Source organism: Oncorhynchus mykiss, chromosome 15 (genome assembly GCF_057628025.1).
Source record: "Oncorhynchus mykiss isolate SJ-2025 chromosome 15, ASM5762802v1, whole genome shotgun sequence".
NCBI lineage: Eukaryota > Metazoa > Chordata > Actinopteri > Salmoniformes > Salmonidae > Oncorhynchus > Oncorhynchus mykiss.
In genome coordinates, this window is record NC_143036.1 from 85,343,716 (window position 1) to 85,371,462 (window position 27,747).

A 27,747-nucleotide genomic window follows, 5' to 3' on the forward strand; every position below is an offset into this window, starting at 1 on the left:
GGCAGCAGGGCTAGGGTTCTGGGTTAATAGTGAGTCTGGGACAGGGCAGCAGGGCTAGGGTTCTGGGTTAATAGTGAGTCTGGGGCAGGGCAGCAGGGCTAGGGTTCTGGGTTAATAGTGAGTCTGGGGCAGGGCAGCAGGGCTAGGGTTCTGGGTTAATAGTGAGTCTGGGGCAGGGCAGCAGGGCTAGGGTTCTGGGTTAACAAGGGTGAAGCATAACAGTAATTGCAAATCACATGTCCTCATTCCGTGATTATAATGAAGAAATATAATTTAGTGGCCCTGTCGGTGTTGGGCCGATCCAAGGTTGTTTACATCGCTGAGACTGATGATTAGAACTGCGGAGAGGAGGACCATGGTGACGTCGTCAGAGTAATTATACGGAGCACTTTGAGGTGTTTTCTAAATCAGACATGTAGATGTCGTAATACGACAGGTTTTCTTCCAGTTGGCACCTGCCCGTTGGTATTATCTAGTCGCTGACGGTGAAACTCCCTCAATATGGAAAGTGTCATCTCTCTCTCTCTCTCTTTCACCTTGCAATCCATTTGTGTCTGTGTCCCTTTTTCAGCTTGATGGTAGTGTACGGACCATGTGTTCATGTTGAAGTGCCTGGGGCCTGGGGAGCTGAAGACTGAGGAGCTTGGGGCCTGGGGAGCTGAAGACTGAGGAGCCTGGGGCCTGGGGAGCTGAAGACTGAGGAGCCTGGGGCCTGGGGAGCTGAAGACTGAGGAGCCTGGGGCCTGGGGAGCTGAAGACTGAGGAGTGCCTGGGGCCTGGGGAGCTGAAGACTGAGGAGTGCCTGGGGCCTGGGGAGCTGAAGACTGAGGAGTGCCTGGGGCCTGGGGAGCTGAAGACTGAGGAGTGCCTGGGGCCTGGGGAGCTGAAGACTGAGGAGTGCCTGGGGCCTGGGGAGCTGAAGACTGAGGAGTGCCTGGGGCCTGGGGAGCTGAAGACTGAGGAGCCTGGCTGCCAAGTACAGTGGGGCACCTGGACATGTGTACTGGATCCCAAATGGAACCCTATCCCCTACGTAAGTGCCCTATCGGCCCTCTTCAACAGTAGAACACTGTATAAGGAATAGGATGTCGTTCGATGTTGTTTTGCAGAGGGCCGACCCGGGTGTTGAATACCAGGATGTAAGGACAGACCCCTAATCTCCCCTTGGTGTTGGAGGCAGTGTCACCCATCAATTCTCCTCTGAAACAATGAGCTTTGTTCACCCATCAAAGCCAGAGCAACCTACTATATGTGTGAGTGCCAGATGGCACCCTGTTCCTTATATAGTTCACACTTTCCACCAGGACCCATAGGGCATAGGGTGCCATGTGGGATACAGCCTATATCTGAGCCACAGAGCAGCTTACTGTATATCTGAGCCACAGAGCAGCTTACTGTATATCTGAGCCACAGAGCAGCTTACTGTATATCTGAGCCACAGAGCAGCTTACTGTATATCTGAGCCACAGAGCAGTTTACTGTATATCTGAGCCACAGAGCAGTTTACTGTATATCTGAGCTACAGAGCAGCTTACTGTATATCTGAGCCACAGAGCAGCTTACTGTATATCTGAGCCTACTGTAGTGTTTTCTGATAAAGTCAACCAATTCTAAATCTGCTCCTGAGTCATATCTAATCTACCATCAACCTTAAAATTATGTAATTATGTATTTTCTGTAATTATGTAATTTCTGCTCTTAGATGTACATATTGTCTTTTACTAATTTACATGGTTTAAACAACATATCTCTGGCCTACAGAAGCCTGAATAATCTTAAGGTCTTTTGGGGGCAGATACATTGCCCTGGATGTAAGGCTACCTGAAATACTGTGTGATGTCATTAAATGGACCTTGTACTAGATGCACTAACATGTAGGTTTAGTAACCCTACCATGGAGCTGTTTGGGGATGAAAGGTTACCACACCACATGTAGGTTTAGTAACCCTACCATGGAGCTCTTTGGGGGTGAAAGGCTATGGGGTTACCACACCATACTGTGTCAAGGTGTTTGGGGTTACCACACCACACTGTGTCAAGGTGTTTGGGGTTACCACACCACACCATACTGTGTCAAGGTGTTTGGGGTTACCACACCACACTGTGTCAAGGTGTTTGGGGTTACCACACCACACTGTGTCAAGGTGTTTGGGGTTACCACACCACACTGTGTCAAGGTGTTTGGGGTTACCACACCACACCACACTGTGTCAAGGTGTTTGGGGTTACCACACCACACTGTGTCAAGGTGTTTGGGGTTACCACACCACACCATACTGTGTCAAGGTGTTTGGGGTTACCACACCACACTGTGTCAAGGTGTTTGGGGTTACCACACCACACTGTGTCAAGGTGTTTGGGGTTACCACACCACACCACACTGTGTCAAGGTGTTTGGGGTTACCACACCACACAGCATGATATCAAAACAATATACAGACTTGGAAGGAAATCAATAATTAGCCTGTGGCCCAATAAACACAGATATCCAACCGATTATGATCCTGACCCAGCCGATTGATGTTTGTTGTGGAACGAGATTGTATGTTTTTCATGTCAAACACCGCAATGATTCACTTGATATGTTAGATAGCTGCTCAGCCCAGCCCATGTACCTGTTCTTGGGGAGAGAGAGACATAGAATAACTACTAGAATTAAGGAACCAGTCATATGAAGGGTTAGAGGGCATCTAGCCAGCAGGACTAACTTGGCTTTAATCATATGAAGAGCATCTAGCCAGCAGGACTAACTTGGCTCTAGTCATATGAAGGATTAAAGAGCATCTAGCCAGCAGGACTAACTTGGCTCTAGTCATATGAAGGGTTAAAGGGCATCTAGCCAGCAGGACTAACTTGGCTCTAGTCATATGAAGAGCATCTAGCCAGCAGGACTAACTTGGCTCTAGTCCTATGAAGAGCATCTAGCCAGCAGGACTAACTTGGCTCTAGTCATATGAAGAGCATCTAGCCAGCAGGACTAACTTGGCTCTAGTCATATGAAGAGTTAAAGGGCATCTAGCCAGCAGGACTAACTTGGCTCTAGTCATATGAAGAGCATCTAGCCAGCAGGACTAACTTGGCTCTAGTCATATGAAGGGTTAAAGGGCATCTAGCCAGCAGGACTAACTTGGCTCTAGTCATATGAAGAGCATCTAGCCAGCAGGACTAACTTGGCTCTAGTCATATGAAGAGCATCTAGCCAGCAGGACTAACTTGGCTCCAATCATATGAAGAGCATCTAGCTAGCAGGACTAACTTGGCTCTAGTCATATGAAGGGTTAAAGGGCATCTAGCCAGCAGGACTAACTTGGCTCTAGTCATATGAAGGCCATCTAGCCAGCAGGACTAACTTGGCTCTAGTCATATGAAGGGCATCTAGCCAGCAGGACTAACTTGGCTCTAGTCATATGAAGAGCATCTAGCTAGCAGAACTAACTTGGCTCTAGTCATATGAAGAGCATCTAGCCAGCAGGACTAACTTGGCTCCAATCATATGAAGAGCATCTAGCTAGCAGGACTAACTTGGCTCTAGTCATATGAAGGGTTAAAGGGCATCTAGCCAGCAGGAGGAACTTGGCTCTAGTCATATGAAGGCCATCTAGCCAGCAGGACTAACTTGGCTCTAGTCATATGAAGGGTTAAAGGGCATCTAGCCAGCAGGACTAACTTGGCTCTAGTCATATGAAGAGCATCTAGCCAGCAGGACTAACTTGGCTCTAGTCATATGAAGGATTAAAGAGCATCTAGCCAGCAGGACTAACTTGGCTCTAGTCATATGAAGGGTTAAAGGGCATCTAGCCAGCAGGACTAACTTGGCTCTAGTCATATGAAGAGCATCTAGCCAGCAGGACTAACTTGGCTCTAGTCATATGAAGAGCATCTAGCCAGCAGGACTAACTTGGCTCTAGTCATATGAAGAGCATCTAGCCAGCAGGACTAACTTGGCTCCAATCATATGAAGAGCATCTAGCTAGCAGGACTAACTTGGCTCTAGTCATATGAAGGGTTAAAGGGCATCTAGCCAGCAGGACTAACTTGGCTCTAGTCATATGAAGGCCATCTAGCCAGCAGGACTAACTTGGCTCTAGTCATATGAAGGGCATCTAGCCAGCAGGACTAACTTGGCTCTAGTCATATGAAGAGCATCTAGCTAGCAGAACTAACTTGGCTCTAGTCATATGAAGAGCATCTAGCCAGCAGGACTAACTTGGCTCCAATCATATGAAGAGCATCTAGCTAGCAGGACTAACTTGGCTCTAGTCATATGAAGGGTTAAAGGGCATCTAGCCAGCAGGAGGAACTTGGCTCTAGTCATATGAAGGCCATCTAGCCAGCAGGACTAACTTGGCTCTAGTCATATGAAGGGTTAAAGGGCATCTAGCCAGCAGGACTAACTTGGCTCTAGTCATATGAAGGCCATCTAGCCAGCAGGACTAACTTGGCTCTAGTCATATGAAGGGTTAAAGGGCATCTAGCCAGCAGGACTAACTTGGCTCTAGTCATATGAAGAGCATCTAGCCAGCAGGACTAACTTGGCTCTAGTCATATGAAGAGCATCTAGCCAGCAGGACTAACTTGGCTCTAGTCATATGAAGGGCATCTAGCCAGCAGGAGGAACTTGGCTCCAATCATATGAAGAGCATCTAGCCAGCAGGACTAACTTGGCTCTAGTCATATGAAGGGCATCTAGCCAGCAGGACTATCTTGGCTCTAGTCATATGAAGAGCATCTAGCCAGCAGGACTAACTTGGCTCTAGTCATATAAAGAGCATCTAGCCAGCAGGACTAACTTGGCTCTAGTCATATGAAGAGTTAAAGGGCATTTAGCCAGCAGGACTAACTTGGCTCTAGTCATATGAAGAGCATCTAGCCAGCAGAACTAACTTGGCTCTAGTCATATGAAGGGTTAAAGGGCATCTAGCCAGCAGGAGGAACTTGGCTCCAGTCCAATCACAGTCACAGTTTGTTTGCAGCTCATTAGACTACTGGTGCTTCGGCGCCCCGCCCCCTCATTCAAACGTCCTCAAAGTTATAAAATGCGTAATAACTTATGGGTTTTCTATGTGAGTAGATATGACACTGGCTACCCAACTCGGTAATAAGTTATTAACTCTATAAAGTCAGCAGTGAGATGGGGGTTTTATAGATGGTTTTGTGCCTTTAAGGCCGCCTGTTCATTAGGAGTTGGTTTCAAATGACGCCAACCTTTTATTTTTATCTCAATGACCTCATCCTCTATGGTTGAAGTTCACTAACCAGCGAATCTTTTTCATCTCATAGATTTTTGTAGTTTTCTTCTCTTTTACTCTTCATTAAACCGAGTTTACAACAACTTTAACTTGATAACAGATGTCGGTGATGTTAAACGGCGCTTTCTGACAGCGACTTCTCTAACGGTAAGTTTCCCCGAAATTTCTATAAATGACGAAGCGAGTATATCGCAACCGGGCCTTGTAAATTACGGAGTTTCCCATGTGAGTTGAACCGGGAGAGCAGAAAGTAACATAATGTACGAAACTGTACCAGGCGACTTTTGCTAGAAATAAGAATTGGAGATCTGTCCCAATGTTCGACCGAATCGGCCCGACTCCGCATTTGATGTCACCTAGGTAGAACCTTGTTGGTGATTAGAAAGGTTAGTAGACTAGTTACCCATCCTAAGCAAAGTGACAGTCTAGAAGTTAGAGGGGAAATGTTCAAAATCGACGCTACCGGTTTATCTCAAAAGTTCTAAGTAATCAATTTAAATAATTATAGCAATCTATTGCTCTTGTAAAAACCATTAGGCCTAGACATGTAATGTGAGTGATCTTACAACGTAATCCTAGTAGACCTATCATTTATATTGGACCAGAAGGAAACTGTGTTATATAGTCTAGTCCTAGTCGGGGGGTTGTCGAGAGATATGAATGTGAATAAAGAGATACATCGTAATTTAGTCACAGTAAAACACTGTCACAAACTCACACACTGTTTGATAACACTGTGGACGAGGAGACGTTATTACCATGTAATAATGACATGCCGGGGTTATTATGGGGCGGTCTACTTTTGGGGCGGTCTACTTTTCTCACTTGTCATTAGAATTGCCCTTGGAAAAGAAGAATGAACAAGAGAAAGCTATTTACATACATGCAAACACCTGACACGTACATCCACACCTGGCCTAAGGCTGGGCTGGTAGGGTTTTGTAAACACCTGGCACGTACATCCACACCTGGCCCAAGGCTGGGCTGGTAGGGTTTTGTATCCTGGGAAGTATAGCAGGTGAATGTTATCAAGAGACAGTTTAGTTTTGTAAAAATATACAGTGCCTTCAGAAAGTGTTCATACCCCTTGACATATTCCACATTTTGTTGTGTTACAGACTGAATTCAACATTTATTAAATTGATTTGTTGTCTCACCCATCGACACACAATACCCCATAATGTGAAAATATTAACAATCCACGAGCAGTTTCCTTCCTCTCCGGCAACTGAGTTAGGAAGGAAGCCTGTATCTTTGTAGTGACTGGGTGTATTGATACACCATCCAAAGTGTAATGAATAACTTCATTGATAACAATATTCTATATCACTTCACCATGCTCAAAGGCTGCTTTTTTAAAACATTTTTACCCATCATCCAACAGGTGCCCTTCTTTGCGAGGCATTGGAAAACCTCTCTGGTCTTTGTTGTTGAATCTGTGTTTGAACTTCACTGCTCGACAGATCATTTTACGTGTGGGGTACAGAGATAAGGTAGTCATACAAAAATCACGTTAAACATTATTATTGCACTTATGCAACTTATAGTGTGACTTTTTAAGCACGTTTTTACTCCTGAACTTATTTAGGCTCGCCATAACACAAGGGTGACATTTTTTTATTTAACCAGGTAGGTGAGTTGAGAACACCTTTATCTAACCAGGTAGGTCAGTTGAGAATACCTTTATCTAACCAGGTAGGTCAGTTGAGAACACCTTTATCTAACCAGGTAGGTCAGTTGAGAACAAGTTGTCATTTACAATTGCAACCTGGCCAAGATAAAGCAAAGCAGTTCGACACAGACAACAACACAGAGTTACACATGGAATAAACAAACATACAGTCAATAATACAGTCATCTCTGTTCTACATTATTATATACTAGTCATCTCTGTTCTACATTACTATATACTAGTCATCTCTGTTCTACATTACTATATACTAGTCATCTCTGTTCTACATTACTATATACTAGTCATAGTCATCTCTGTTCTACATTATTATATACTAGTCATCTCTGTTCTACATTACTATATACTAGTCATCTCTGTTCTACATTACTATATACTAGTCATCTCTGTTCTACATTACTATATACTAGTCATCTCTGTTCTACATTACTATATACTAGTCATCTCTGTTCTACATTACTATATACTAGTCATCTCTGTTCTACATTACTATATACTAGTCATCTCTGTTCTACATTACTATATACTAGTCATCTCTGTTCTACATTACTATATACTAGTCATCTCTGTTCTACATTACTATATACTAGTCATCTCTGTTCTACATTACTATATACTAGTCATCTCTGTTCTACATTACTATATACTAGTCATCTCTGTTCTACATTACTATATACTAGTCATCTCTGTTCTACATTACTATATACTAGTCATCTCTGTTCTACATTACTATATACTAGTCATAGTCATCTCTGTTCTACATTACTATATACTAGTCATCTCTGTTCTACATTATTATATACTAGTCATCTCTGTTCTACATTACTATATACTAGTCATCTCTGTTCTACATTATTATATACTAGTCATCTCTGTTCTACATTACTATATACTAGTCATAGTCATCTCTGTTCTACATTACTATATACTAGTCATCTCTGTTCTACATTATTATATACTAGTCATCTCTGTTCTACATTACTATATACTAGTCATCTCTGTTCTACATTATTATATACTAGTCATCTCTGTTCTACATTACTATATACTAGTCATCTCTGTTCTACATTACTATATACTAGTCATCTCTGTTCTACATTACTATATACTAGTCATCTCTGTTCTACATTATTATATACTAGTCATCTCTGTTCTACATTACTATATACTAGTCATAGTCATCTCTGTTCTACATTACTATATACTAGTCATCTCTGTTCTACATTATTATATACTAGTCATCTCTGTTCTACATTACTATATACTAGTCATCTCTGTTCTACATTATTATATACTAGTCATCTCTGTTCTACATTACTATATACTAGTCATCTCTGTTCTACATTACTATATACTAGTCATCTCTGTTCTACATTACTATATACTAGTCATCTCTGTTCTACATTACTATATACTAGTCATCTCTGTTCTACATTATTATATACTAGTCATCTCTGTTCTACATTACTATATACTAGTCATCTCTGTTCTACATTACTATATACTAGTCATCTCTGTTCTACATTACTATATACTAGTCATCTCTGTTCTACATTATTATATACTAGTCATCTCTGTTCTACATTACTATATACTAGTCATCTCTGTTCTACATTACTATATACTAGTCATCTCTGTTCTACATTACTATATACTAGTCATAGTCATCTCTGTTCTACATTACTATATACTAGTCCTAGTCATCTCTGTTCTACATTACTATATACTAGTCCTAGTCATCTCTGTTCTACATTACTATATACTAGTCCTAGTCATCTCTGTTCTACATTACTATATACTAGTCCTAGTCATCTCTGTTCTACATTACTATATACTAGTCATAGTCATCTCTGTTCTACATTACTATATACTAGTCCTAGTCATCTCTGTTCTACATTACTATATACTAGTCCTAGTCATCTCTGTTCTACATTACTATATACTAGTCATCTCTGTTCTACATTACTATATACTAGTCATAGTCATCTCTGTTCTACATTACTATTTACTAGTCATAGTCATCTCTGTTCTACATTACTATATACTAGTCATAGTCATCTCTGTTCTACATTACTATATACTAGTCATCTCTGTTCTACATTACTATATACTAGTCATCTCTGTTCTACATTATTATATACTAGTCATCTCTGTTCTACATTACTATATACTAGTCATAGTCATCTCTGTTCTACATTACTATATACTAGTCATCTCTGTTCTACATTACTATATACTAGTCATCTCTGTTCTACATTATTATATACTAGTCATCTCTGTTCTACATTATTATATACTAGTCATCTCTGTTCTACATTACTATATACTAGTCATCTCTGTTCTACATTATTATATACTAGTCATCTCTGTTCTACATTACTATATACTAGTCATCTCTGTTCTACATTACTATATACTAGTCATCTCTGTTCTACATTATTATATACTAGTCATCTCTGTTCTACATTACTATATACTAGTCATCTCTGTTCTACATTACTATATACTAGTCATCTCTGTTCTACATTACTATATACTAGTCATCTCTGTTCTACATTACTATATACTAGTCATCTCTGTTCTACATTACTATATACTAGTCATCTCTGTTCTATATTATTATATACTAGTCATCTCTGTTCTACATTACTATATACTAGTCATCTCTGTTCTACATTATTATATACTAGTCATAGTCATCTCTGTTCTACATTACTATATACTAGTCATCTCTGTTCTACATTATTATATACTAGTCATCTCTGTTCTACATTACTATATACTAGTCATCTCTGTTCTACATTACTATATACTAGTCATCTCTGTTCTACATTACTATATACTAGTCATCTCTGTTCTACATTACTATATACTAGTCATCTCTGTTCTACATTATTATATACTAGTCATCTCTGTTCTACATTACTATATACTAGTCATCTCTGTTCTACATTACTATATACTAGTCATCTCTGTTCTACATTATTATATACTAGTCATCTCTGTTCTACATTACTATATACTAGTCATCTCTGTTCTACATTACTATATACTAGTCATCTCTGTTCTACATTACTATATACTAGCCAACTCTGTTCTACATTACTATATACTAGCCAACTCTGTTCTACATTACTATATACTAGCCAACTCTGTTCTACATTACTATATACTAGTCATCTCTGTTCTACATTACTATATACTAGTCATCTCTGTTCTACATTACTATATACTAGTCCTAGTCATCTCTGTTCTACATTACTATATACTAGTCATCTCTGTTCTACATGATTATATACTAGTCATCTCTGTTCTACATTACTATATACTAGTCATCTCTGTTCTACATTACTATATACTAGTCATCTCTGTTCTACATTATTATATACTAGTCATCTCTGTTCTACATTACTATATACTAGTCATAGTCATCTCTGTTCTACATTACTATATACTAGCCAACTCTGTTCTACATTACTATATACTAGCCAACTCTGTTCTACATTACTATATACTAGCCAACTCTGTTCTACATTACTATATACTAGTCATCTCTGTTCTACATTACTATATACTAGTCATCTCTGTTCTACATTACTATATACTAGTCCTAGTCATCTCTGTTCTACATTACTATATACTAGTCATCTCTGTTCTACATGATTATATACTAGTCATCACTGTTCTACATTACTATATACTAGTCATCTCTGTTCTACATTACTATATACTAGTCATCTCTGTTCTACATTACTATATACTAGTCATAGTCATCTCTGTTCTACATTACTATATACTAGTCATAGTCATCTCTGTTCTACATTACTATATACTAGTCCTAGTCATCTCTGTTCTACATTACTATATACTAGTCATAGTCATCTCTGTTCTACATTACTATATACTAGTCATAGTCATCTCTGTTCTACATTACTATATACTAGTCATCTCTGTTCTACATTATTATATACTAGTCATCTCTGTTCTACATTACTATATACTAGTCATCTCTGTTCTACATTACTATATACTAGTCATCTCTGTTCTACATTACTATATACTAGTCATCTCTGTTCTACATTACTATATACTAGTCATCTCTGTTCTACATTATTATATACTAGTCATCTCTGTTCTACATTACTATATACTAGTCATCTCTGTTCTACATTACTATATACTAGTCATCTCTGTTCTACATTATTATATACTAGTCATCTCTGTTCTACATTACTATATACTAGTCATCTGTTCTACATTACTATATACTAGTCATCTCTGTTCTACATTATTATATACTAGTCATCTCTGTTCTACATTACTATATACTAGTCATCTCTGTTCTACATTACTATATACTAGTCATCTCTGTTCTACATTACTATATACTAGTCATCTCTGTTCTACATTATTATATACTAGTCATCTCTGTTCTACATTATTATATACTAGTCATCTCTGTTCTACATTACTATATACTAGTCATAGTCATCTCTGTTCTACATTACTATATACTAGTCATCTCTGTTCTACATTATTATATACTAGTCATCTCTCTTCTACATTACTATATACTAGTCATCTCTGTTCTACATTACTATATACTAGTCATCTCTGTTCTACATTACTATATACTAGTCCTAGTCATCTCTGTTCTACATTACTATATACTAGTCATCTCTGTTCTACATTACTATATACTAGTCATCTCTGTTCTACATGATTATATACTAGTCATCTCTGTTCTACATTACTATATACTAGTCATCTCGGTTCTACATTACTATATACTAGTCATCTCTGTTCTACATTATTATATACTAGTCATAGTCATCTCTGTTCTACATTATTATATACTAGTCATAGTCATCTCTGTTCTACATTACTATATACTAGTCATCTCTGTTCTACATTACTATATACTAGTCATCTCTGTTCTACATTACTATATACTAGTCATCTCTGTTCTACATTACTATATACTAGTCCTAGTCATCTCTGTTCTACATTACTATATACTAGTCCTAGTCATCTCTGTTCTACATTATTATATACTAGTCATCTCTGTTCTACATTACTATATACTAGTCATCTCTGTTCTACATTACTATATACTAGTCATCTCTGTTCTACATTACTATATACTAGTCCTAGTCATCTCTGTTCTACATTACTATATACTAGTCCTAGTCATCTCTGTTCTACATTATTATATACTAGTCATCTCTGTTCTACATTACTATATACTAGTCATAGTCATCTCTGTTCTACATTACTATATACTAGTCATCTCTGTTCTACATTACTATATACTAGTCATCTCTGTTCTACATTACTATATACTAGTCATCTCTGTTCTACATTATTATATACTAGTCATCTCTGTTCTACATTATTATATACTAGTCATCTCTGTTCTACATTACTATATACTAGTCATCTCTGTTCTACATTACTATATACTAGTCATCTCTGTTCTACATTACTATATACTAGTCATCTCTGTTCTACATTACTATATACTAGTCATCTCTGTTCTACATTACTATATACTAGTCATCTCTGTTCTACATTACTATATACTAGTCATCTCTGTTCTACATTATTATATACTAGTCATCTCTGTTCTACATTATTATATACTAGTCATCTCTGTTCTACATTACTATATACTAGTCATCTCTGTTCTACATTACTATATACTAGTCATCTCTGTTCTACATTACTATATACTAGTCATCTCTGTTCTACATTATTATATACTAGTCATCTCTGTACTACATTACTATATACTAGTCATCTCTGTTCTACATTACTATATACTAGTCCTAGTCATCTCTGTTCTACATTATTATATACTAGTCATCTCTGTTCTACATTACTATATACTAGTCATCTCTGTTCTACATTACTATATACTAGTCATCTCTGTTCTACATTACTATATACTAGTCATCTCTGTTCTACATTATTATATACTAGTCATAGTCATCTCTGTTCTACATTACTATATACTAGTCATCTCTGTTCTACATTACTATATACTAGTCATCTCTGTTCTACATTACTATATACTAGTCATCTCTGTTCTACATTATTATATACTAGTCATCTCTGTTCTACATTATTATATACTAGTCATCTCTGTTCTACATTACTATATGCTAGTCATCTCTGTTCTACATTACTATATACTAGTCATCTCTGTTCTACATTACTATATACTAGTCATCTCTGTTCTACATTACTATATACTAGTCATAGTCATCTCTGTTCTACATTATTATATACTAGTCATCTCTGTTCTACATTACTATATACTAGTCATCTCTGTTCTACATTACTATATACTAGTCATAGTCATCTCTGTTCTACATTATTATATACTAGTCATCTCTGTTCTACATTACTATATACTAGTCATCTCTGTTCTACATTACTATATACTAGTCATCTCTGTTCTACATTACTATATACTAGTCATCTCTGTTCTACATTACTATATACTAGTCATCTCTGTTCTACATGATTATATACTAGTCATCTCTGTTCTACATTACTATATACTAGTCATCTCTGTTCTACATTACTATATACTAGTCATCTCTGTTCTACATTACTATATACTAGTCATCTCTGTTCTACATTATTATATACTAGTCATCTCTGTTCTACATTACTATATACTAGTCATAGTCATCTCTGTTCTACATTACTATATACTAGTCATCTCTGTTCTACATTATTATATACTAGTCATCTCTGTTCTACATTACTATATACTAGTCATAGTCATCTCTGTTCTACATTACTATATACTAGTCATCTCTGTTCTACATTACTATATACTAGTCATCTCTGTTCTACATTACTATATACTAGTCATCTCTGTTCTACATTACTATATACTAGTCATCTCTGTTCTACATTACTATATACTAGTCCTAGTCATCTCTGTTCTACATTACTATATACTAGTCATCTCTGTTCTACATTACTATATACTAGTCATCTCTGTTCTACATTACTATATACTAGTCATCTCTGTTCTACATTATTATATACTAGTCATAGTCATCTCTGTTCTACATTACTATATACTAGTCCTAGTCATCTCTGTTCTACATTACTATATACTAGTCCTAGTCATCTCTGTTCTACATTATTATATACTAGTCATCTCTGTTCTACATTACTATATACTAGTCATCTCTGTTCTACATTACTATATACTAGTCATCTCTGTTCTACATTATTATATACTAGTCATCTCTGTTCTACATTACTATATACTAGTCATCTCTGTTCTACATTACTATATACTAGTCATCTCTGTTCTACATTACTATATACTAGTCATCTCTGTTCTACATTACTATATACTAGTCATCTCTGTTCTACATTACTATATACTAGTCATCTCTGTTCTACATTACTATATACTAGTCATCTCTGTTCTACATTACTATATACTAGTCATCTCTGTTCTACATTACTATATACTAGTCATCTCTGTTCTACATTACTATATACTAGTCATCTCTGTTCTACATTATTATATACTAGTCATCTCTGTTCTACATTACTATATACTAGTCCTAGTCATCTCTGTTCTACATTACTATATACTAGTCCTAGTCATCTCTGTTCTACATTATTATATACTAGTCATCTCTGTTCTACATTACTATATACTAGTCATAGTCATCTCTGTTCTACATTACTATATACTAGTCATCTCTGTTCTACATTACTATATACTAGTCATCTCTGTTCTACATTACTATATACTAGTCATCTCTGTTCTACATTACTATATACTAGTCCTAGTCATCTCTGTTCTACATTACTATATACTAGTCCTAGTCATCTCTGTTCTACATTATTATATACTAGTCATCTCTGTTCTACATTACTATATACTAGTCATCTCTGTTCTACATTACTATATACTAGTCCTAGTCATCTCTGTTCTACATTACTATATACTAGTCATCTCTGTTCTACATTACTATATACTAGTCATCTCTGTTCTACATTATTGTATACTAGTCATAGTCATCTCTGTTCTACATTACTATATACTAGTCATCTCTGTTCTACATTATTGTATACTAGTCATCTCTGTTCTACATTACTATATACTAGTCATCTCTGTTCTACATTATTATATACTAGTCATCTCTGTTCTACATTATTATATACTAGTCATCTCTGTTCTACATTACTATATACTAGTCATCTCTGTTCTACATTATTGTATACTAGTCATAGTCATCTCTGTTCTACATTACTATATACTAGTCATCTCTGTTCTACATTATTGTATACTAGTCATCTCTGTTCTACATTACTATATACTAGTCATCTCTGTTCTACATTACTATATACTAGTCATCTCTGTTCTACATTATTGTATACTAGTCATAGTCATCTCTGTTCTACATTACTATATACTAGTCATCTCTGTTCTACATTATTGTATACTAGTCATCTCTGTTCTACATTACTATATACTAGTCATCTCTGTTCTACATTATTATATACTAGTCATCTCTGTTCTACATTACTATATACTAGTCATCTCTGTTCTACATTACTATATACTAGTCATCTCTGTTCTACATTATTATATACTAGTCATCTCTGTTCTACATTATTATATACTAGTCATCTCTGTTCTACATTACTATATACTAGTCATAGTCATCTCTGTTCTACATTACTATATACTAGTCATCTCTGTTCTACATTACTATATACTAGTCATCTCTGTTCTACATTACTATATACTAGTCATCTCTGTTCTACATTATTATATACTAGTCATCTCTGTTCTACATTACTATATACTAGTCATCTCTGTTCTACATTACTATATACTAGTCATCTCTGTTCTACATTACTATATACTAGTCATCTCTGTTCTACATTATTATATACTAGTCATCTCTGTTCTACATTATTATATACTAGTCATCTCTGTTCTACATTACTATATACTAGTCATAGTCATCTCTGTTCTACATTACTATATACTAGTCATCTCTGTTCTACATTATTATATACTAGTCATCTCTGTTCTACATTACTATATACTAGTCATCTCTGTTCTACATTACTATATACTAGTCATCTCTGTTCTACATTACTATATACTAGTCCTAGTCATCTCTGTTCTACATTACTATATACTAGTCATCTCTGTTCTACATTACTATATACTAGTCATCTCTGTTCTACATGATTATATACTAGTCATCTCTGTTCTACATTACTATATACTAGTCATCTCGGTTCTACATTACTATATACTAGTCATCTCTGTTCTACATTATTATATACTAGTCATAGTCATCTCTGTTCTACATTATTATATACTAGTCATAGTCATCTCTGTTCTACATTACTATATACTAGTCATCTCTGTTCTGCATTACTATATACTAGTCATCTCTGTTCTACATTACTATATACTAGTCATCTCTGTTCTACATTACTATATACTAGTCCTAGTCATCTCTGTTCTACATTACTATATACTAGTCCTAGTCATCTCTGTTCTACATTATTATATACTAGTCATCTCTGTTCTACATTACTATATACTAGTCATCTCTGTTCTACATTACTATATACTAGTCATCTCTGTTCTACATTACTATATACTAGTCCTAGTCATCTCTGTTCTACATTACTATATACTAGTCCTAGTCATCTCTGTTCTACATTATTATATACTAGTCATCTCTGTTCTACATTACTATATACTAGTCATAGTCATCTCTGTTCTACATTACTATATACTAGTCATCTCTGTTCTACATTACTATATACTAGTCATCTCTGTTCTACATTACTATATACTAGTCATCTCTGTTCTACATTATTATATACTAGTCATCTCTGTTCTACATTATTATATACTAGTCATCTCTGTTCTACATTACTATATACTAGTCATCTCTGTTCTACATTACTATATACTAGTCATCTCTGTTCTACATTACTATATACTAGTCATCTCTGTTCTACATTACTATATACTAGTCATCTCTGTTCTACATTACTATATACTAGTCATCTCTGTTCTACATTACTATATACTAGTCATCTCTGTTCTACATTACTATATACTAGTCATCTCTGTTCTACATTATTATATACTAGTCATCTCTGTTCTACATTACTATATACTAGTCATCTCTGTTCTACATTACTATATACTAGTCATCTCTGTTCTACATTACTATATACTAGTCATCTCTGTTCTACATTATTATATACTAGTCATCTCTGTACTACATTACTATATACTAGTCATCTCTGTTCTACATTACTATATACTAGTCCTAGTCATCTCTGTTCTACATTATTATATACTAGTCATCTCTGTTCTACATTACTATATACTAGTCATCTCTGTTCTACATTACTATATACTAGTCATCTCTGTTCTACATTACTATATACTAGTCATCTCTGTTCTACATTATTATATACTAGTCATAGTCATCTCTGTTCTACATTACTATATACTAGTCATCTCTGTTCTACATTACTATATACTAGTCATCTCTGTTCTACATTACTATATACTAGTCATCTCTGTTCTACATTATTATATACTAGTCATCTCTGTTCTACATTATTATATACTAGTCATCTCTGTTCTACATTACTATATACTAGTCATCTCTGTTCTACATTACTATATATTAGTCATCTCTGTTCTACATTACTATATACTAGTCATCTCTGTTCTACATTACTATATACTAGTCATAGTCATCTCTGTTCTACATTATTATATACTAGTCATCTCTGTTCTACATTACTATATACTAGTCATCTCTGTTCTACATTACTATATACTAGTCATAGTCATCTCTGTTCTACATTATTATATACTAGTCATCTCTGTTCTACATTACTATATACTAGTCATCTCTGTTCTACATTACTATATACTAGTCATCTCTGTTCTACATTACTATATACTAGTCATCTCTGTTCTACATTACTATATACTAGTCATCTCTGTTCTACATGATTATATACTAGTCATCTCTGTTCTACATTACTATATACTAGTCATCTCTGTTCTACATTACTATATACTAGTCATCTCTGTTCTACATTACTATATACTAGTCATCTCTGTTCTACATTATTATATACTAGTCATCTCTGTTCTACATTACTATATACTAGTCATAGTCATCTCTGTTCTACATTACTATATACTAGTCATCTCTGTTCTACATTATTATATACTAGTCATCTCTGTTCTACATTACTATATACTAGTCATAGTCATCTCTGTTCTACATTACTATATACTAGTCATCTCTGTTCTACATTACTATATACTAGTCATCTCTGTTCTACATTACTATATACTAGTCATCTCTGTTCTACATTACTATATACTAGTCATCTCTGTTCTACATTACTATATACTAGTCCTAGTCATCTCTGTTCTACATTACTATATACTAGTCATCTCTGTTCTACATTACTATATACTAGTCATCTCTGTTCTACATTATTGTATACTAGTCATAGTCATCTCTGTTCTACATTACTATATACTAGTCATCTCTGTTCTACATTATTGTATACTAGTCATCTCTGTTCTACATTACTATATACTAGTCATCTCTGTTCTACATTATTATATACTAGTCATCTCTGTTCTACATTATTATATACTAGTCATCTCTGTTCTACATTACTATATACTAGTCATCTCTGTTCTACATTATTGTATACTAGTCATAGTCATCTCTGTTCTACATTACTATATACTAGTCATCTCTGTTCTACATTATTGTATACTAGTCATCTCTGTTCTACATTACTATATACTAGTCATCTCTGTTCTACATTACTATATACTAGTCATCTCTGTTCTACATTATTGTATACTAGTCATAGTCATCTCTGTTCTACATTACTATATACTAGTCATCTCTGTTCTACATTATTGTATACTAGTCATCTCTGTTCTACATTACTATATACTAGTCATCTCTGTTCTACATTATTATATACTAGTCATCTCTGTTCTACATTACTATATACTAGTCATCTCTGTTCTACATTACTATATACTAGTCATCTCTGTTCTACATTATTATATACTAGTCATCTCTGTTCTACATTATTATATACTAGTCATCTCTGTTCTACATTACTATATACTAGTCATAGTCATCTCTGTTCTACATTACTATATACTAGTCATCTCTGTTCTACATTACTATATACTAGTCATCTCTGTTCTACATTATTATATACTAGTCATCTCTGTTCTACATTACTATATACTAGTCATCTCTGTTCTACATTACTATATACTAGTCATCTCTGTTCTACATTACTATATACTAGTCATCTCTGTTCTACATTATTATATACTAGTCATCTCTGTTCTACATTATTATATACTAGTCATCTCTGTTCTACATTACTATATACTAGTCATAGTCATCTCTGTTCTACATTACTATATACTAGTCATCTCTGTTCTACATTATTATATACTAGTCATCTCTGTTCTACATTACTATATACTAGTCATCTCTGTTCTACATTACTATATACTAGTCATCTCTGTTCTACATTACTATATACTAGTCCTAGTCATCTCTGTTCTACATTACTATATACTAGTCATCTCTGTTCTACATTACTATATACTAGTCATCTCTGTTCTACATGATTATATACTAGTCATCTCTGTTCTACATTACTATATACTAGTCATCTCGGTTCTACATTACTATATACTAGTCATCTCTGTTCTACATTATTATATACTAGTCATAGTCATCTCTGTTCTACATTATTATATACTAGTCATAGTCATCTCTGTTCTACATTACTATATACTAGTCATCTCTGTTCTACATTACTATATACTAGTCATCTCTGTTCTACATTACTATATACTAGTCATCTCTGTTCTACATTACTATATACTAGTCCTAGTCATCTCTGTTCTACATTACTATATACTAGTCCTAGTCATCTCTGTTCTACATTATTATATACTAGTCATCTCTGTTCTACATTACTATATACTAGTCATCTCTGTTCTACATTACTATATACTAGTCATCTCTGTTCTACATTACTATATACTAGTCCTAGTCATCTCTGTTCTACATTACTATATACTAGTCCTAGTCATCTCTGTTCTACATTATTATATACTAGTCATCTCTGTTCTACATTACTATATACTAGTCATAGTCATCTCTGTTCTACATTACTATATACTAGTCATCTCTGTTCTACATTACTATATACTAGTCATCTCTGTTCTACATTACTATATACTAGTCATCTCTGTTCTACATTATTATATACTAGTCATCTCTGTTCTACATTATTATATACTAGTCATCTCTGTTCTACATTACTATATACTAGTCATCTCTGTTCTACATTACTATATACTAGTCATCTCTGTTCTACATTACTATATACTAGTCATCTCTGTTCTACATTACTATATACTAGTCATCTCTGTTCTACATTACTATATACTAGTCATCTCTGTTCTACATTACTATATACTAGTCATCTCTGTTCTACATTATTATATACTAGTCATCTCTGTTCTACATTACTATATACTAGTCATCTCTGTTCTACATTACTATATACTAGTCATCTCTGTTCTACATTACTATATACTAGTCATCTCTGTTCTACATTATTATATACTAGTCATAGTCATCTCTGTTCTACATTACTATATACTAGTCATCTCTGTTCTACATTACTATATACTAGTCATCTCTGTTCTACATTACTATATACTAGTCATCTCTGTTCTACATTATTATATACTAGTCATCTCTGTTCTACATTATTATATACTAGTCATCTCTGTTCTACATTACTATATACTAGTCATCTCTGTTCTACATTACTATATATTAGTCATCTCTGTTCTACATTACTATATACTAGTCATCTCTGTTCTACATTACTATATACTAGTCATAGTCATCTCTGTTCTACATTATTATATACTAGTCATCTCTGTTCTACATTACTATATACTAGTCATCTCTGTTCTACATTACTATATACTAGTCATAGTCATCTCTGTTCTACATTATTATATACTAGTCATCTCTGTTCTACATTACTATATACTAGTCATCTCTGTTCTACATTACTATATACTAGTCATCTCTGTTCTACATTACTATATACTAGTCATCTCTGTTCTACATTACTATATACTAGTCATCTCTGTTCTACATGATTATATACTAGTCATCTCTGTTCTACATTACTATATACTAGTCATCTCTGTTCTACATTACTATATACTAGTCATCTCTGTTCTACATTACTATATACTAGTCATCTCTGTTCTACATTATTATATACTAGTCATCTCTGTTCTACATTACTATATACTAGTCATAGTCATCTCTGTTCTACATTACTATATACTAGTCATCTCTGTTCTACATTATTATATACTAGTCATCTCTGTTCTACATTACTATATACTAGTCATAGTCATCTCTGTTCTACATTACTATATACTAGTCATCTCTGTTCTACATTACTATATACTAGTCATCTCTGTTCTACATTACTATATACTAGTCATCTCTGTTCTACATTACTATATACTAGTCATCTCTGTTCTACATTACTATATACTAGTCCTAGTCATCTCTGTTCTACATTACTATATACTAGTCATCTCTGTTCTACATTACTATATACTAGTCATCTCTGTTCTACATTACTATATACTAGTCATCTCTGTTCTACATTATTATATACTAGTCATAGTCATCTCTGTTCTACATTACTATATACTAGTCCTAGTCATCTCTGTTCTACATTACTATATACTAGTCCTAGTCATCTCTGTTCTACATTATTATATACTAGTCATCTCTGTTCTACATTACTATATACTAGTCATCTCTGTTCTACATTACTATATACTAGTCATCTCTGTTCTACATTATTATATACTAGTCATCTCTGTTCTACATTACTATATACTAGTCATCTCTGTTCTACATTACTATATACTAGTCATCTCTGTTCTACATTACTATATACTAGTCATCTCTGTTCTACATTACTATATACTAGTCATCTCTGTTCTACATTACTATATACTAGTCATCTCTGTTCTACATTACTATATACTAGTCATCTCTGTTCTACATTACTATATACTAGTCATCTCTGTTCTACATTACTATATACTAGTCATCTCTGTTCTACATTACTATATACTAGTCATCTCTGTTCTACATTATTATATACTAGTCATCTCTGTTCTACATTACTATATACTAGTCCTAGTCATCTCTGTTCTACATTACTATATACTAGTCCTAGTCATCTCTGTTCTACATTATTATATACTAGTCATCTCTGTTCTACATTACTATATACTAGTCATAGTCATCTCTGTTCTACATTACTATATACTAGTCATCTCTGTTCTACATTACTATATACTAGTCATCTCTGTTCTACATTACTATATACTAGTCATCTCTGTTCTACATTACTATATACTAGTCCTAGTCATCTCTGTTCTACATTACTATATACTAGTCCTAGTCATCTCTGTTCTACATTATTATATACTAGTCATCTCTGTTCTACATTACTATATACTAGTCCTAGTCATCTCTGTTCTACATTACTATATACTAGTCATCTCTGTTCTACATTACTATATACTAGTCATCTCTGTTCTACATTATTATATACTAGTCATAGTCATCTCTGTTCTACATTACTATATACTAGTCATCTCTGTTCTACATTACTATATACTAGTCATCTCTGTTCTACATTACTATATACTAGTCATCTCTGTTCTACATGATTATATACTAGTCATCTCTGTTCTACATTACTATATACTAGTCATCTCTGTTCTACATTACTATATACTAGTCATAGTCATCTCTGTTCTACATTACTATATACTAGTCATCTCTGTTCTACATTACTATATACTAGTCATCTCTGTTCTACATTACTATATACTAGTCATCTCTGTTCTACATTACTATATACGAGTCATCTCTGTTCTACATTACTATATACTAGTCATCTCTGTTCTACATTACTATATACTAGTCATCTCTGTTCTACATTACTATATACTAGTCATCTCTGTTCTACATTACTATATACTAGTCATCTCTGTTCTACATTACTATATACTAGTCATAGTCATCTCTGTTCTACATTACTACACTGCTCCAAAAAATAAAGGGAACACTTAAACAACACAATGTAACTCTAAGTCAATCACACTTCTGTGAAATCAAACTGTCCACGTAGGAAGCAACACTGATTGACAATACATTTCACATGCTGTTGTGCAAATGGAATAGACAACAGGTGGAAATTATAGGCAATTAGCAAGACACCCCCAATAAAGGAGTGGTTCTGCAGGTGGTAACCACAGACCACTTCTCAGTTCCTATGCTTCCTGGCTGATGTTTTGGTCACTTTTGAATGCTGGCGGTGCTTTCACTCTAGTGGTAGCATGAGACGGAGTCTACAACCCACACAAGTGGCTCAGGTAGTGCAGCTCATCCAGGATGACACATCAATGCGAGCTGTGGCAAGAAGGTTTGCTGTGTCTGTCAGCGTAGTGTCCAGAGCATGGAGGCGCTACCAGGAGACAGGCCAGTACATCAGGAGACGTGGAGGAGGCCGTAGGAGGGCAACAACCCAGCAGCAGGACCACTACCTCCGCCTTTGTGCAAGGAGGAGCAGGAGGAGCACTGCCAGAGCCCTGCAAAATGACCTCCAACAGGCCACAAATGTGCATGTGTCTGCTCAAATGGTCAGAAACAGACTCCATGAGGGTGGTATGAGGGCCCGACGTCCACAGGTGGGGGTTGTGCTTACAGCCCAACACCGTGCAGGACGTTTGGCATTTGACAGAGAACACCAAGATTGGCAAATTCGCCACTGGCGCCGTGTGCTCTTCACAGATGAAAGCAGGTTCACACTGAGCACATGTGACAGACGTGACAGAGTCTGGAGACGCTGTGGAGAACGTTCTGCTGCCTGCAACATCCTCCAGCATGGCCGGTTTGGCAGTGGGTCAGTCATGGTGTGGGGTGGCATTTCTTTGGGGGGCCGCACAGCCCTCCATGTGCTCGCCAGAGGTAGCCTGACTCCAATTAGGTACCGAGATGAGATCCTCAGACCCCTTGTGAGACCATATGCTGGTGCGGTTGGCCCTGGGTTCCTCCTAATGCAAGACAATGCTAGACCTCATGTGGCTGGAGTGTGTCATTAGTTCCTGCAAGAGGAAGGCATTGATGTTATGGACTGGCCCACCCGTTCCCCAGACCTGAATCCAATTGAGCACATCTGGGACATCATGTCTCGCTCCATCCACCAATGCCACGTTGCACCACAGACTGTCCAGGAGTTGGCGGATGCTTTAGTCCAGGTCTGGGAGGAGATCCCTCAGGAGACCATCCGCCACCTCATCAGGAGCATGCCTAGGCGTTGTAGGGAGGTCATACAGGCACGTGGAGGCCACACACACTACTGAGCCTCAATTTGACTTGTTTTAAGGACATTACATCAAAGTTGGATCAGCCTGTAGTGTGGTTTTCCACTTTATTTTGAGTGTGACTCCAAATCCAGACCTCCATGGGTTGATACATTTGATTTCCATTGATAATTTTTGTGTGAATTTGTTGTCAGCACATTCAACTATGTAAAGAAAAAAGTATTTCGTAAGAATATTTCATTCATTCAGATCTAGGATGTGTTATTTTAGTGTTCCCTTATTCCCTTATTTTTTTGAGCAGTGTATATACTAGCCATAGGTCTCAGACTTGATGATGAGTAGAAACTGTAACATTAAGCTAGGAGCACAGCTGGGTCTGAGAGGTGATGCTGGTAGGAGCTCATAAACACAGCTGGGTCTAAGAGGTAATGCTGGTAGGAGCTCATAAACACAGCTGGGTCTGAGAGGTGATGCTGGTAGGAGCTCATAAACACAGCTGGGTCTGAGAGGTGATGCTGGTAGGAGCTCATAAACACAGCTGGGTCTGAGAGGTGATGCTGGTAGGAGCTCATAAACACAGCTGGGTCTGAGAGGTGATGCTGATAGGAGCTCATAAACACAGCTGGGTCTGAGAGGTGATGCTGGTAGGAGCTCATAAACACAGCTGGGTCTGAGAGGTGATGCTGGTAGGAGCTCATAAACACAGCTGGGTCTGAGAGGTGATGCTGGTAGGAGCTCATAAACACAGCTGGGTCTGAGAGGTGATGCTGGTAGGAGCTCATAAACACAGCTGGGTCTGAGAGGTGATGCTGGTAGGAGCTCATAAACACAGCTGGGTCTGAGAGGTGATGCTGGTAGGAGCTCATAAACACAGCTGGGTCTGAGAGGTGATGCTGGCATTCCATTCAGCAGTCTCCATGACATCACCAACCAACAGACATGGGCTCTGAGAATCAGTCTGTCTGTCTGTCTGTCTGTCACCTGTATGAGGATGCATCCAGAAGATGTATTATACTGAGTGTGTTCATTGTTCCACCAAATGCCATCAGGACGTTTGGATGGACTGTTTCCATTGATTAGAGAAGTGGAAGTATACGGAGGTCAGAGGTCGTTGACAACAACCAGCTGTGTCTGGTAACTGAACATCATTCCTGTCCAGAATAAGGAACCCAGCAACATCCTACAAACACAACTTTACTACTTCCACATTTCAGACGCCTCATGTTTCCCAAAACGTCAGCTTCTTGAATGTAAAACTACCCACCCTCTCCAGACCTGTTGATGAACTGTTATGGGTGACCTCTCAGAGCTCTCGGTCTCTCATCTTCTCCCACCCTCTCCAGACCTGTTGATGAACTGTTATGGGTGACCCCTCAGAGCTCTCTGTCTCTCATGTTCTCCTCCCCAGACCTGTTGATGAACTGTTATGGGTGACCTCTCAGAGCTCTCTGTCTCTCATGTTCTCCTCTCCAGACCTGTTGATGAACTGTTATGGGTGACCTCTCAGAGCTCTCTGTCTCTCATGTTCTCCTCTCCAGACCTGTCAGATGTACAACACAGAAACAGAGTAGAACGTTACAATAGGCCAGTGGACCAGTGCAACCCAAGGTTTGATACCAACATAAACAGAAACCCTCTTAAACCGAACCCTAACCCCTAACCCCTAACCCTAACCCCAACCCCCAACCCCCAACCCCTAACCCCTAACCCCTAACCCTAACCCCTAACCCTAACCCAATAGGCCAGTGCAACCCAAGGTTTGATACCAACATAAACAGAAACCCTCTTAACCCTAACCCTAACCCTAACCCCTAACTCTAACCCAATAGGCCAGTGCAACCCAGGGTTTGATACCAACATAAACAGAAACCCTCTTAAACCGAACCCTAACCCTAACCCCTAACCCTAACCCTAACCCCTAACCCCTAACCCTAACCCTAACCCCTAACCCCAAACCCTAACCCCCAAACCCTAACCCCTAACCCTAACCCCTAACCCCTACCCCTAACCCCAAACCCTAACCCCCAAACCCTAACCCCTAACCCCATACCCTAACCCCAACCCCTAACCCTAACCCCTAACCCCTAACCCTAACCCCTAAACTTAAAATAGCCTTTGTCCTTGTGGGATGTGGGAAATGTCCCCGTGAGGGAGAATTGTCATAATGTTTTACTGACTTTTGTGGATTGTAGTTCCCCACGAGGATAGAAGAGCCAACCCCTAAAGTATGAGGCTCTTGTGGATTGTAGGTCCCCACGAGGATAGAAGAGCCAACCCCTGAAGTATGAGGCTCTGGTGGATTGTAGGTCCCCACGAGGATAGAAGAGCCAACCCCTAAAGTATGTCTTATTGTCTCTCAGCCCAGCAGGGAGACATGGTAGTGTCTGTCTCAGCCCAGCAGGGAGACATGGTAGTGTCTGGTCCAATAGTGTCTGTCTCAGCCCAGCAGGGGGACATGGTAGTGTCTGGTCCAATAGTGTCTGTCTCAGCCCAGCAGGGAGACATGGTAGTGTCTGGTCCAATAGTGTCTGTCTCAGCTCAGCAGGGAGACACGGTAGTGTCTGGTCCAATAGTGTCTGTCTCAGCCCAGCAGGGAGACATGGTAGTGTCTGTCTCAGCTCAGCAGGGAGACATGGTAGTGTCTGGTCCAATAGTGTCTGTCTCAGCCCAGCAGGGAGACATGGTAGTGTCTGGTCCAATAGTGTCTGTCTCAGCCCAGCAGGGAGACATGGTAGTGTCTGGTCCAATAGTGTCTGTCTCAGCTCAGCAGGGAGACATGGTAGTGTCTGTCTCAGCTCAGCAGGGAGACATGGTAGTGTCTGGTCCAATAGTGTCTGTCTCAGCCCAGCAGGGAGACATGGTAGTGTCTGGTCCAATAGTGTCTGTCTCAGCTCAGCAGGGAGACATGGTAGTGTCTGGTTCAATAGTGTCTGTCTCAGCCCAGCAGGGAGACATGGTAGTGTCTGGTCCAATAGTGTCTGTCTCAGCCCAGCAGGGAGACATGGTAGTGTCTGGTCCAATAGTGTCTCTCTCAGCCCAGCAGGGAGACATGGTAGTGTCTGGTCCAATAGTGTCTGTCTCAGCTCAGCAGGGAGACATGGTAGTGTCTAGTCCAATAGTGTCTGTCTCAGCTCAGCAGGGAGACATGGTAGTGTCTGGTCCAATAGTGTCTGTCTCAGCTCAGCAGGGAGACATGGTAGTGTCTGGTCCAATAGTGTCTGTCTCAGCTCAGCAGGGAGACATGGTAGTGTCTA

General features: G+C 37.1%; 1 protein-coding gene and 1 long non-coding RNA gene across 2 annotated transcripts in view; one reads left to right on the plus strand and one right to left on the minus strand.

The window, feature by feature from the left end:
• The first annotated feature begins 5,019 nt into the window (after positions 1 to 5,019).
• Positions 5,020 to 27,747, plus strand: part of dusp16 (dual specificity phosphatase 16) — a 76,714-nt gene continuing 53,986 nt past the window's right edge. The window contains exon 1 of the mRNA XM_036945522.2: positions 5,020 to 5,396. The gene's annotated coding sequence lies outside the window, so the exon portion shown is untranslated. The remainder of the gene's footprint in view (positions 5,397 to 27,747) is intronic.
• Positions 5,207 to 7,102, minus strand: LOC149978221 (uncharacterized). The gene is made up of 2 exons (XR_016486998.1): positions 6,199 to 7,102; positions 5,207 to 6,142 (listed from the first exon to the last, which is right to left on the minus strand). It is a non-coding gene; the product is annotated as an uncharacterized LOC149978221 (long non-coding RNA).